The following is a 12,843-nucleotide window of genomic DNA, read 5'->3' as shown; positions in this document are numbered from 1 at the left end:
CTGATGAATGCCATCATAGTTAGAAAAGTATGTGCTTCATTATCCTGATTAATGCTATAATGGTGAGAAAAGTATGAGTTTCTATTTCCTGGTGAAGGCCATCATAGTCAAAAACGTATGTGTTTCTATTTCCTAATGAATGGCATCATCGTGAAGAACGTATGTGTTTGTTTTTCCTGATGAATGCCATTATAGTCAGAAAAGTATGTGTTTCCATTTCCTGATGAATGCCATCATATTCAGAAAAGTTTGTGTTTTATTATCCTGATGAATGCTATCATAGTCAGAAAAGTATGTGTTTCTATTTCCTGATGAATGCCATCATATTCAGAAAGGTTTGTGTTTCATTATCCTGATGAATGCTATCATAGTCAGAAAAGTATGTGTTTCTATTTCCTGATCAATCCCATCATACTCAAAAACGTATATGTATCTATTTCCTGATGCATGCCATCATAGTCAGAAAAGTATCTGTTTCCATTTCCTGATGAATGCCATTAGAGTCAAAAATGTATGTGTTTCTATATCCTGATGAATGCCATCATAGTCAGAAAAGTATGTGTTTCATTATCCTGATGAATGCTATCATAGTCAGAAAAGTATGTGTTTCATTATCCTGATGAATGCTATCATAGTCAGAAAAGTATGTGTTTCATTATCCTGATGAACGCCATCATAGTCAGAAAAGTATGTCTTTCCATTTAATGCCATCATAGTCAGAAAAGTATGTGTTTCATTATCCTGATGAATGCTACCATATTCAGAAAAGTATGTGTTTCATTATCCTGATGAATGCTATCATAGTCAGAAAAGTATGTGTTTCAATTTTCTGATGAATGCCATTATAGTCAGAAAAGTATCTGTTTCTATTCCCTGATGAATGCCATTATAGTCAGAAAAGTATGTGTTTCTATATCCTGATGAATGCCCTCATAGTCAGGAAAGTATCTCTTTCTATTTCCTAATGAATGCCATGATATTCAGAAAAGTATGTATTTCATCATCCTGTTGAATGCTATCATAGTCAGAAAAGTATGTGTTTCTATTTCCTGGTGAATGACATTATAGTCAGAAAAGTATCTGTTCCGATTTCCTGAATGCCATCATAGTCAGAAATGTATGTGTCTCTATTTCCTGATGAATGCCATTACAGCCATAAAAGTATCTGTTTCCATTTCCTGATGAATGACATTATAGTCAGTAAAGTATGTGTTTCTATATCCTTATGAATCCCATTATAGTCAGAAACGTATGTGTTTCTATTTCCTGAGGAATGCCTTTATAGTCAGAGAAGTGTGTCTTTCTATTTCCAGATGAATGCCATCATAGTCAGAAACGTATGTGTTTCTATTTCCTGATGAATGCCGTTCAAGTCAGAAATGTATGTGTTTCTATTTCCTGATGAATGCCATTACACCCAGAAAAGTATCTCTTTCCAATTCCTGATGAATGCCATTATAGTCATTAAATTATGTGTTTCTTTATCCTTATGAATACCATTATAGTCAGAAACGTATGTGTTTCTATTTCCTTATTAATGCCATTATAGTCAGAGACGTGTTTCTTTCTCTTTCCTGATGAATGCTATCATTGTCAAAAACGTATGTGTTTCCATTTCCTGATGAATGCCATCATATTCAGAAAAGTATTTCTTTCTCTTTCCTCCTGAATGCCATTATAGTCAGAACTGTATGTGTTTCTATTTCCTGATGAATGCCATTACAGCCAGAAAGGTATGTCTTTCCATTTCCTGATGAATGCCATTATAGTCACTAAATTATGTGTTTCTATATCCTTATGAATGCCATTATAGTCGGAAACGTATGTGTTTCTATTTCCTGATGAATGCCATCATTGTCAGAGACGTGTGTCTTTCTCTTTCCTGATGAATGCTATCATAGTCAAAAACGTATGTATTTCTATTTCCTGATGAATGCCATCATAGTTAGAAAAGTATGTGTTTCATTATCCTGATTAATGCTATCATAGTGAGAAAAGTATGAGTTTCTATTTCCTGATGAAGGCCATCATAGTCAAAAACGTATGTGTTTCTATTTCCAAATGAATGGCATCATCGTGATGAACGTATGTGTTTGTTTTTCCTGATGAATGCCATTATAGTCAGAAAAGTATGTGTTTCCATTTCCTGATGAATGCCATCATATTCAGAAAAGTTTGTGTTTTATTATCCTGATGAATGCTATCATAGTCAGAAAAGTATGTGTTTCTATTTCCTGATGAATGACATCATATTCAGAAAGGTTTGTGTTTCATTATCCTGATGAACGCTATCATAGTCAGAAAAGTATGTGTTTCTATTTCCTCATGAATGCCATCATACACAAAAACGTATATGTTTCTATTTCCTGATGCATGCCATAATACTCAGAAAAGTATATGTTTCCATTTCCTGATGAATGCCATTAGAGTCAAAAACGTCTGTGTTTCTATATCCTGATGAATGCCATCATAGTCAGAAAAGTATGTGTTTCATTATCCTGATGAATGCCATCACAGTCACAAAAGTATGTGTTTCATTATCCTGATGAATGCTATCATAGTCAGAAAAATATGTGTTTCATTATCCTGATGAATGCCATCATAGTCAGAAAAGTATGTCTTTCCATTTAATGATCAATGCCATTACAGCCAGAAAGGTGTGTGTTTCCATTTCCTGATGAATGCCATTATAGTTAGTAAAATATGTGTTTCTATTTCCTGATGAATGCCATTATAGTCAAAAACGTATCTCTTTCTATTTCCTAATGACTGCCATCATAGTCAGAAAAGTATCTGTTTCTATTTCCTGATGAATGCCATTATAGTCAGAAACGTATGTGTTTCTATATCCTGATGAATGCCATCATAGTCAGAAAAGTATGTGTTTCATTATCCTGATGAATGAGATCATAGTCAGAAAAGTATGTGTTTCATTATCCTGATGAATGCTATCATAGTCAGAAAAGTATGTGTTTCTATTTTCTGATGAATGCCATTATAGTAAGAAACGTATGTGTTTCTATATCCTGATGAATGCCATTATAGTCAGAAACGTATGTGTTTCAATATCCTGATGAATGCCATCATAGTCAGGAAAGTATCTCTTTCTATTTCCTGATGAATGCCATGATATTCAGAAAAGCATGTTTTTCATCATCCTGTTGAATGCTATCATAGTCAGAAAAGTATGTGTTTCTATTTCCTGGTGAATGCCATTATAGTCAGAAAAGTAGCTGTTCCTATTTCCTGAATGAAATCATAGTCAGAAATGTATGTGTCTCTATTTCCTGATGAATGCCATCACAGCCAGAAAAGCATGTGTTTCCATTTCCTGATGAATGACATTATAGTCAGTAAAGTATGTGTTTCTATATCCTTATGAATCCCATTATAGTCAGAAACGTATGTGTTTCTATTTCCTGATGAATGCCTTTATAGTCAGAGACGTGTGTCTTTCTATTTCCTGATGAATGCCATTATAGTCAGAAAAGTATCTGTTTCTATTTCCTGATGAATGCCGTTCAAGTCAGAAATGTATGTGTTTCTATTTCCTGATGAATGCCATTACACCCAGAAAAGTATGTGTTTCCATTTCCTGATGAATGCCATGATAGTCAGTTAATTATGTGTTTCTATATCCTTATGAATGCCATTATAGTCAGAAACGTATGTGTTTCTATTTCCTGATGAATGCCATTATAGTCAGAGACGTGTTTCTTTCGCTTTCCTGATGAATGCTATCATTGTCAAAAACGTATGTGTTTCCATTTCCAGATGAATGCCATCATAGCCAGAAAAGTATGTGCTTCTATTTCCTGATGAATGACATTATAGTCAGAAAAGTACGTGTTTCTATATCCTGATGAAAGCCATCAGTCAGAAAAGTATGTGTTTCTTTTTCCTGATGAATGCCATTCTAGCCAGAAAGGTATGTGTTTTCATTTCCTGATGAATGCCATAATAGTCACAAAAGTGTGTGTTTCTACATCCTGATGAGCGCCATTATAGTCAGAAAAGTACATTTTTTCATCCTATGAAAAAAGCCATCATAGTCAATGAAGTATAACTTTCCATTTTCTGATAAATGCCATCAGAATCAGAAAAGTACATCTTTACATTTCCTGACGAATGCCATTATAGTCAGAAAAGTATGTCTTTCCGTTTCCTCATGAATGCCATCATAGTCAGAAAAGTATGTCTTTCCATTTCCTGATGAATGCCTTCACAGCCAGCAAAGTATGTGTTTCCATTTCCTGATGAATGCCATCATGCTAAGAAAAGTATATGTTTCCATTTCCTGATGAGTGCCATCATAGTCAGAAAAGTATGTCTTTCCATTTCCTGATGAATGCCATTACAGCCATAAAAGTATGTGTTTCCATTTCCTGATGAATGCCATTATAGTCAGAACCGTATCTGTTTCTATTTCCTGATGAATTCCATTATAATCAGAGACGTCTTTCTTTCTATTTCCTGATGAATGCCATCATAGTCAAAAACGTATCTGTTTCTATTTCCTGATGAATGCCATCATAGTCAGAAAAGTATGTCTTTCCATTTCCTGATGAATGCCATTACAGGCAGAAAAGTATGTGTTTCCATTTAATGATGAATGCCATTATTATTCGTAAAGTATATGTTTCTATTTCCTGATGAATGCCATTATAGTCAGAGACGTGTGTCTTTCTATTTCCTGATGAATGCCATCATAGTCAAAAACGTATATGTTTCTATTTATTGGTGAATGCCATCATAGTCTGAAAAGTATGTGTTTCTATTTCCTGATGAATGCCATCATAGTAAAAAACGTATGTGTTTCTATATCCTCATGAATGCCATTATAGATAGCAAAGTATGTGTTTCTATTTCCTGATGAATGCCATTATAGTCAGAGACGTGTGCATTTCTATTTTCTGATGAATGCCATTATAGTCAAAAACGTATGTGTTTCTATATCCTGATGAATGCCATCATAGTCAGAAAAGTATATGTTTCATTATCCTGATGAATGCCATCATAGTCAGAAAAGTATGTGTTTCATTATCCTGATGAATGCTATCATAGTGAGAAAAGTATGTGTTTCTATTTTCTGATGAATGCCATTATAGTCAGAAAAGTATCTGTTTCTATTCCCTGATGAATGCCATCATAGTCAGAAAAGTATCTCTTTCTATTCCCTGATGAATCCCATGATATTCAGAAAAGTATGTGTTTCATTATCCTGTTGAATGCTATCATAGTCAGAAAAGTATGTGTTTCTATTTCCTGGTGAATGCCATTATAGTCAGAAAAAAATCTGTTTCTATTTCCTGAATGCCATCATAGTCAGAAATGTATGTGTTTCTATTTCCTGATGAATTCCATTACAGTCGGAAAAGTATGTGTTTCCATTTACTGATGAATGCCATTATAGTCAGAAAAGTATGTGTTTCTATATCCTTATGAATGCCACTATATTAAGAAACGTATGTGATTCTATTTCCTCATAAATGCCATTATAGTCAGAAAAGTATCTGTTTCTATTTCCTGATGAATGGCATCATAGTCGAAAAAGTATCTGTTTCTCTATCCTTATGAATGCCATTATAGTCAGAAAAGTATGTCTTTCCATTTCCTCATGAATGCCATCATAGTCAGAAAAGTATGTCTTTCCATTTCATGATGAATGCCATTACAGCCAGAGAAGTATGTATTTCCATTTCCTGATGAATGCCAACATACTCAGAAAAGTATGTGTTTCTATTTCCTGATGAATGCCATCATAGTCAGAAAAGTATGTCTTTCCATTTCCTGATGAATGCCATTACAGCCAGAAAAGTATGTGTTTCCATTTCCTGATGAATGCCATTATAGTTAGTAAAATATGTGTTTCTATTTCCTGATGAATGCCATTATAGCCGAAAACGTATCTCTTTCTACTTCCTAATGACTGCCATCATAGTCAGAAAAGTATCTGTTTCTATTTCCTGATGAATGCCATTATAGTCAGAAACGTATGTGTTTCTATATCCTGATGAATGCCATCATTGTCAGAAAAGTATGTGTTTCATTATCCTGATGAATGCTATCATAGCCAGAAAAGTATGTGTTTCATTATCCTGATGAATGCTATCATAGTCAGAAAAGTATGAGTTTCCATTTTCTGATGAATGCCATTATAGCCAGAAAAGTATCTGTTTCTATTCCCTGATGAATGCCATTATTGTCAGAAAAGTATGTTTTTTCCATTTCGTCATGAATGCCATCATAGTCAGAAAAGTATGTCTTTCCAATTCTTGATGAATGACATTACAGCCAGAAAAGTATGTGTTTCCATTTCCTGATGAATACCATCATACTCAGAAAAGTATGTGTTTCCATTTCCTGATAAATGCCATCACAGTCAGAGAAGTATGTCTTTAAATTTTCTGATGAATGCCATTACAGCCAGAAAAGTATGTGGTTCCATTTCCTGATGAATGCCATTATAGATAGTAAGCTATGTGTTTCTATTTCCTGATGAATGCCATTATAGTCAGAGACGTGTGCCTTTCTATTTCCTGATGTATCGCATTATTGTCAAAAACGTATGTGTTTCTATGTCCTGATGAATGCCATCATTGTCAGAAAAGTATCTCCTTCTATTTCCTGATGAATGCCATGATATTCAGAAAAGTATGTGTTTCATTATCCTGTTGAATGCTATCATAGTCAGAAAAGTATGTGTTGCTATTTCCTGGTGAATGCCATTATAGTCAGAAAAGTATCTGTTTCTATTTCCTGAATACCATCATAGTCAGAAATGTATGTGTTTCTATTTCCTGATGAATGCCATTACAGCCAGAAAAGTATGTGTTTCCATTTACTGATGAATGCCATTATAGTCAGAAAAGTATGTGTTTATATATCCTTATGAATGCCATTATAGTAAGAAACGTATGTGTTTCTATTTCCTGATGAATGCCATTATAGTCATAAAAGTATCTGTTTCTATTTCCTGATGAATGGCATCATAGTCAAAAAAGTATCTGTTTCTATTTCCTGATGAATGCCATTATAGTCAGAAATGTATGTGTTTCTATTTCCTGATCAAAGCCATTACAGCCAGAAAAGTATGTGTTTCCATTTCCTGATGAATGTCATTATAGTCAGTAAATTATGAGTTTCTATATCCTTATGAATGCCATTATAGTCAGAAACGGATGAGTTTCTATTTCCTGATGAAAGCCATCATAGTCAGAGACGTGTGTCTTTCACTTTCCTGATGAATGCTGTCATAGTCAAAAACGTATGTGTTTCTATTTCCTGATGAATGCCATCATAGTTAGAAAAGTATGTGTTTCATTATCCTGATTAATGCTATCATAGTGAGAAAAGTATGAGTTTCTATCTCCTGATGAAGGCCATCATAGTCAAAAACGTATGTGTTTCTATTTCCTAATGAATGGAATCATCGTGAAGAACGTATGCGTTTGTTTTTCCTGATGAATGCCATTATAGTCAGAAAAGTATGTGTTTCCATTTCCTGATGAATGCCATCATATTCAGAAAAGTTTGTGTCTCATTATCCTGATGAATGGTATCATAGTCAGAAAAGTATGTGTTTATATTACCTGATGAATGCCATCATACTCAAAAACGTATATGTTTCTATTTCCTGATGCATGCCATCATAGTCAGAAAAGTATATGTTTCCATTTCCTGATAAATGCCATTAGAGTCAAAAACGTATGTGTTTATATATCCTGATGAATGCCATCATAGTCAGAAAAGTATGTGTTTCATTATCCTGATGAATGCTATCATAGTCAGAAAAGTATGTCTTTCCATTTAATGATGAATGCCATTACAGCCACAAAGGTATGTGTTTCCATTTCCTGATGAATGCCATTATAGTCAGAAAAGTATGTGTTTCTATATCCTGATGAATGCCATCATAGTCAGAAAAGTATCTCTTTCTATTTCCTGATGAATGCCATGATATTCAGAAAAGTATGTGTTTCATTATCCTGTTGAATGCTATCATAGTGAGAAAAGTATGTGTTTCTATTTCCTGGAGAATGCCATTATAGTCAGACAAGTATCTGTTTCCATTTCCTGAATGCCAAAATAGTCAGAAATGTGTGTTTCTATTTCCTTATGAATGCCATCATAGTCAGAAACGTATGTGTTTCTATTTCCTAATGAATGCAATTATAGTCAGAAAAGTATCTGTTTCTATTTCCTGATGAATGCCATCATATTCAGACAAGTATATGTTTCTATTTCCTGACGAATGCCATTATAGTCAGAAATGTATGTGTTTCTATTTCCTGATGAATGCCATTACAGCCAGAAAAGTATGTGTTTCCATTTCCTGATGAATGCCATTATAGTCACTAAATTATGTGTTTCTATATCCTTATGAATGCCATTATAGTCGGAAACGTATGTGTTTCTATTTCCTGATGAATGCCATTATTGTCAGAGACGTGTGTCTTTCTCTTTCTTGATGAATGCTATCATACTCAAAAACGTTTGTATTTCTATTTCCTGATGAATGCCATCATAGTTAGAAAAGTATGTGTTTCATTATCCTGATTAATGCTATCATAGTGAGAAAAGTATGAGTTTCTATTTCCTGATGAAGGCCATCATAGTCAAAAACGTATGTGTTTCTATTTCCAAATGAATGGCATCATCGTGATGAACGTATGTGTTTGTTTTTCCTGATGAATGCCATTATAGTCAGAAAAGTATGTGTTTCCATTTCCTGATGAATGCCATCATATTCAGAAAAGTTTGTGTTTTATTATCCTGATGAATGCTATCATAGTCAGAAAAGTATGTGTTTCTATTTCCTGATGAATGACATCATATTCAGAAAGGTTTGTGTTTCATTATCCTGATGAACGCTATCATAGTCAGAAAAGTATGTGTTTCTATTTCCTCATGAATGCCATCATACACAAAAACGTATATGTTTCTATTTCCTGATGCATGCCATAATACTCAGAAAAGTATATGTTTCCATTTCCTGATGAATGCCATTAGAGTCAAAAACGTCTGTGTTTCTATATCCTGATGAATGCCATCATAGTCAGAAAAGTATGTGTTTCATTATCCTGATGAATGCCATCACAGTCACAAAAGTATGTGTTTCATTATCCTGATGAATGCTATCATAGTCAGAAAAATATGTGTTTCATTATCCTGATGAATGCCATCATAGTCAGAAAAGTATGTCTTTCCATTTAATGATCAATGCCATTACAGCCAGAAAGGTGTGTGTTTCCATTTCCTGATGAATGCCATTATAGTTAGTAAAATATGTGTTTCTATTTCCTGATGAATGCCATTATAGTCAAAAACGTATCTCTTTCTATTTCCTAATGACTGCCATCATAGTCAGAAAAGTATCTGTTTCTATTTCCTGATGAATGCCATTATAGTCAGAAACGTATGTGTTTCTATATCCTGATGAATGCCATCATAGTCAGAAAAGTATGTGTTTCATTATCCTGATGAATGAGATCATAGTCAGAAAAGTATGTGTTTCATTATCCTGATGAATGCTATCATAGTCAGAAAAGTATGTGTTTCTATTTTCTGATGAATGCCATTATAGTAAGAAACGTATGTGTTTCTATATCCTGATGAATGCCATTATAGTCAGAAACGTATGTGTTTCAATATCCTGATGAATGCCATCATAGTCAGGAAAGTATCTCTTTCTATTTCCTGATGAATGCCATGATATTCAGAAAAGCATGTTTTTCATCATCCTGTTGAATGCTATCATAGTCAGAAAAGTATGTGTTTCTATTTCCTGGTGAATGCCATTATAGTCAGAAAAGTAGCTGTTCCTATTTCCTGAATGAAATCATAGTCAGAAATGTATGTGTCTCTATTTCCTGATGAATGCCATCACAGCCAGAAAAGCATGTGTTTCCATTTCCTGATGAATGACATTATAGTCAGTAAAGTATGTGTTTCTATATCCTTATGAATCCCATTATAGTCAGAAACGTATGTGTTTCTATTTCCTGATGAATGCCTTTATAGTCAGAGACGTGTGTCTTTCTATTTCCTGATGAATGCCATTATAGTCAGAAAAGTATCTGTTTCTATTTCCTGATGAATGCCGTTCAAGTCAGAAATGTATGTGTTTCTATTTCCTGATGAATGCCATTACACCCAGAAAAGTATGTGTTTCCATTTCCTGATGAATGCCATGATAGTCAGTTAATTATGTGTTTCTATATCCTTATGAATGCCATTATAGTCAGAAACGTATGTGTTTCTATTTCCTGATGAATGCCATTATAGTCAGAGACGTGTTTCTTTCGCTTTCCTGATGAATGCTATCATTGTCAAAAACGTATGTGTTTCCATTTCCAGATGAATGCCATCATAGCCAGAAAAGTATGTGCTTCTATTTCCTGATGAATGACATTATAGTCAGAAAAGTACGTGTTTCTATATCCTGATGAAAGCCATCAGTCAGAAAAGTATGTGTTTCTTTTTCCTGATGAATGCCATTCTAGCCAGAAAGGTATGTGTTTTCATTTCCTGATGAATGCCATAATAGTCACAAAAGTGTGTGTTTCTACATCCTGATGAGCGCCATTATAGTCAGAAAAGTACATTTTTTCATCCTATGAAAAAAGCCATCATAGTCAATGAAGTATAACTTTCCATTTTCTGATAAATGCCATCAGAATCAGAAAAGTACATCTTTACATTTCCTGACGAATGCCATTATAGTCAGAAAAGTATGTCTTTCCGTTTCCTCATGAATGCCATCATAGTCAGAAAAGTATGTCTTTCCATTTCCTGATGAATGCCTTCACAGCCAGCAAAGTATGTGTTTCCATTTCCTGATGAATGCCATCATGCTAAGAAAAGTATATGTTTCCATTTCCTGATGAGTGCCATCATAGTCAGAAAAGTATGTCTTTCCATTTCCTGATGAATGCCATTACAGCCATAAAAGTATGTGTTTCCATTTCCTGATGAATGCCATTATAGTCAGAACCGTATCTGTTTCTATTTCCTGATGAATTCCATTATAATCAGAGACGTCTTTCTTTCTATTTCCTGATGAATGCCATCATAGTCAAAAACGTATCTGTTTCTATTTCCTGATGAATGCCATCATAGTCAGAAAAGTATGTCTTTCCATTTCCTGATGAATGCCATTACAGGCAGAAAAGTATGTGTTTCCATTTAATGATGAATGCCATTATTATTCGTAAAGTATATGTTTCTATTTCCTGATGAATGCCATTATAGTCAGAGACGTGTGTCTTTCTATTTCCTGATGAATGCCATCATAGTCAAAAACGTATATGTTTCTATTTATTGGTGAATGCCATCATAGTCTGAAAAGTATGTGTTTCTATTTCCTGATGAATGCCATCATAGTAAAAAACGTATGTGTTTCTATATCCTCATGAATGCCATTATAGATAGCAAAGTATGTGTTTCTATTTCCTGATGAATGCCATTATAGTCAGAGACGTGTGCATTTCTATTTTCTGATGAATGCCATTATAGTCAAAAACGTATGTGTTTCTATATCCTGATGAATGCCATCATAGTCAGAAAAGTATATGTTTCATTATCCTGATGAATGCCATCATAGTCAGAAAAGTATGTGTTTCATTATCCTGATGAATGCTATCATAGTGAGAAAAGTATGTTTCTATTTTCTGATGAATGCCATTATAGTCAGAAAAGTATCTGTTTCTATTCCCTGATGAATGCCATCATAGTCAGAAAAGTATCTCTTTCTATTCCCTGATGAATCCCATGATATTCAGAAAAGTATGTGTTTCATTATCCTGTTGAATGCTATCATAGTCAGAAAAGTATGTGTTTCTATTTCCTGGTGAATGCCATTATAGTCAGAAAAAAATCTGTTTCTATTTCCTGAATGCCATCATAGTCAGAAATGTATGTGTTTCTATTTCCTGATGAATTCCATTACAGTCGGAAAAGTATGTGTTTCCATTTACTGATGAATGCCATTATAGTCAGAAAAGTATGTGTTTCTATATCCTTATGAATGCCACTATATTAAGAAACGTATGTGATTCTATTTCCTCATAAATGCCATTATAGTCAGAAAAGTATCTGTTTCTATTTCCTGATGAATGGCATCATAGTCGAAAAAGTATCTGTTTCTCTATCCTTATGAATGCCATTATAGTCAGAAAAGTATGTCTTTCCATTTCCTCATGAATGCCATCATAGTCAGAAAAGTATGTCTTTCCATTTCATGATGAATGCCATTACAGCCAGAGAAGTATGTATTTCCATTTCCTGATGAATGCCAACATACTCAGAAAAGTATGTGTTTCTATTTCCTGATGAATGCCATCATAGTCAGAAAAGTATGTCTTTCCATTTCCTGATGAATGCCATTACAGCCAGAAAAGTATGTGTTTCCATTTCCTGATGAATGCCATTATAGTTAGTAAAATATGTGTTTCTATTTCCTGATGAATGCCATTATAGCCGAAAACGTATCTCTTTCTACTTCCTAATGACTGCCATCATAGTCAGAAAAGTATCTGTTTCTATTTCCTGATGAATGCCATTATAGTCAGAAACGTATGTGTTTCTATATCCTGATGAATGCCATCATTGTCAGAAAAGTATGTGTTTCATTATCCTGATGAATGCTATCATAGCCAGAAAAGTATGTGTTTCATTATCCTGATGAATGCTATCATAGTCAGAAAAGTATGAGTTTCCATTTTCTGATGAATGCCATTATAGCCAGAAAAGTATCTGTTTCTATTCCCTGATGAATGCCATTATTGTCAGAAAAGTATGTTTTTTCCATTTCGTCATGAATGCCATCATAGTCAGAAAAGT

General features: G+C 33.9%; 1 protein-coding gene across 2 annotated transcripts in view; it reads right to left on the bottom strand.

Annotated features, from left to right (window-relative positions):
* LOC149776298 (integrin alpha-V-like) overlaps positions 1 to 12,843 on the bottom strand; it is a 236,831-nt gene that overhangs the window by 138,023 nt on the left and 85,965 nt on the right. The gene's annotated exons all lie outside the window — the stretch shown is intronic.

The sequence above is a fragment of the Sinohyriopsis cumingii genome, chromosome 18 (genome assembly GCF_028554795.1).
Source record: "Sinohyriopsis cumingii isolate HCF-2022 chromosome 18, ASM2855479v2, whole genome shotgun sequence".
Classification (NCBI taxonomy): Eukaryota; Metazoa; Mollusca; class Bivalvia; order Unionida; family Unionidae; genus Sinohyriopsis; species Sinohyriopsis cumingii.
The sequence above is the reverse complement of the archived record's forward strand: the minus strand, read 5'-3'. Positions and strand labels throughout refer to the sequence as shown.